Source organism: Malania oleifera, unplaced genomic scaffold (assembly GCF_029873635.1).
Source record: "Malania oleifera isolate guangnan ecotype guangnan unplaced genomic scaffold, ASM2987363v1 ctg263, whole genome shotgun sequence".
Taxonomy (NCBI): domain Eukaryota; kingdom Viridiplantae; phylum Streptophyta; class Magnoliopsida; order Santalales; family Ximeniaceae; genus Malania; species Malania oleifera.
The window spans coordinates 13,427-15,344 of NW_026651819.1; positions in this window are offsets into that span (position 1 = coordinate 13,427).

Here is a 1,918-nt window from a genome sequence, read left to right on the forward strand (position 1 = left end):
AGCCCTAAACTCGAATTTAAATAGTTGGCATTTTACTCATACTGAAACATATACACATACATATAACACAATTTATTTTTCCATAAAATTCATAAAAATTCTGATTTAATATATATTTTTCCCCTTATCTGGTTTCTTGAACTACGCCAACAGGGACTCCGAAAAATACTTGCGGCGTTCACCTGGATCCTGAAATTAAATTCCTAGTTCCAATAAATTATTCCTAAATAAAATATTATTTAAATATTTCCTAGGGCCATAATTCCTAAATAAATAATAATACCCTTAAATTTAGCCAAATTGCCAAATTTCCCAAATCTCACTCTCGCTTTTGGAGTAGGGCCTAGAAAACCCTAATTGGAAAATTACCTACGTCAAAATGACGATGACGACGACTAGGACCCCGTGGTGGTGTCCGTTCGTTGATTTAACCACATATTAATGACGAAATTGAGAAAATGGGAAAAAATTACCTTTCTTCAAGAGCAGTGCCTAAGTCATTCTCATGAAAAATATGCTCTAGTAGAAATGTCGGCAGCGGAACCAGGATTACAACGGCACCTTTTGTTTCCCGATCGGTCGCAAACTCATCGAGAAATTGAGAGAAGGAGAGAGAGAGAGAGAGAGAGGCAGAGACGAACGCAGAAGAATAAAAAATATTCAGGGGGGGGGATTGCTTGCTTCTTCTTCTTTCTTCTTTCTTCTTTCTTCTTCTTATCTACTTTATACATACATATATATATATATATATATATATATTAAACTATATATAATAACCTACTATATATGTATATATATATATATTCTCTTATTTCAATTAGGTTTTTTTTTTTTTTAAATCCAATGTAAAAATATTTAATTTAATAACTAATTATTTAATTCATCTTAATTTAATTTAATTTCTTTATTTTTTAATTTTTTTCTTTTTTCCACCCTATTCTTTTTATTTATTTATCTGTTATTTTATTTATTTATTTATTTTTCAAATTATTTTAATCCTTTTAAATTTCTGGGTCTTTACAGTGTGTGTGTGTGTGTGTGAGAGAGAGAGAGAGAGAGTCAAAGAACACATTTTTCAAATGACATGCGATAGGCATTTAAGTATTATAGGAAAACAATAAGGGATTTGGGACTCCTCTTAATAACCTTGGTTCGAACTCACTTTGTTTAAATTCTGTACAACATCCTAGGCCAAGATTTGTAATTATGGAGATCCCAACATGTCTCAACAACCAATTTTGATTGTGCATAATGTCAATTTAGCTTTCCTGCAAGATGCAAACATGAGATAATTAATAATTAAGATATAATTGTGCACATGAAAGTTCAATATAGAATAATTCCAAAATTGAGTTTTCAAGCTAGCAAGTGTCATTTTGTTTTTAACAATTTAAGTCTTTTAAGTTTTTATTTTCCTCTTTTGTATCTTCTGATTTTGTTTGCATTCCGTATTTCTATCAAACTTTGTTTGGACTAAGGCTTGGTTTGGGCTCCCTTGTGGCTCCAAAAGAAGCTAATGAAAAGAAACTTATTGGTATTATTTTAAAAGTGTTTGGCCCCCTTGTCAAAAGAGGTTGATAGAAAGAAAAAAGTCAGTTTTTAGTGTTTAGTAAAAAATGTAAGGTGTTTAAAAGTATTTAAAATGACTAAAATAGATATGTATTTTAGGAAATAAAAGTAATGCATTGATAGTTTTGTAATGTTGGGAAATAAATAAGGAGAACAATGAAATAAAATAATTTGTTAGAGAAGAAACTAACTTTTAACTTATCGATGGTCATTTTGATCGAATGACCAAAACAAAGATTGGTAAGTCCTTTCACATTTTCTAACTTTTACTTTTTGTTTTTGACTTTTCTACTTTATTTTTGGCAGTCAACCGGAATAGTCCAAAATGATAACGTGGGGTCCAATAGTA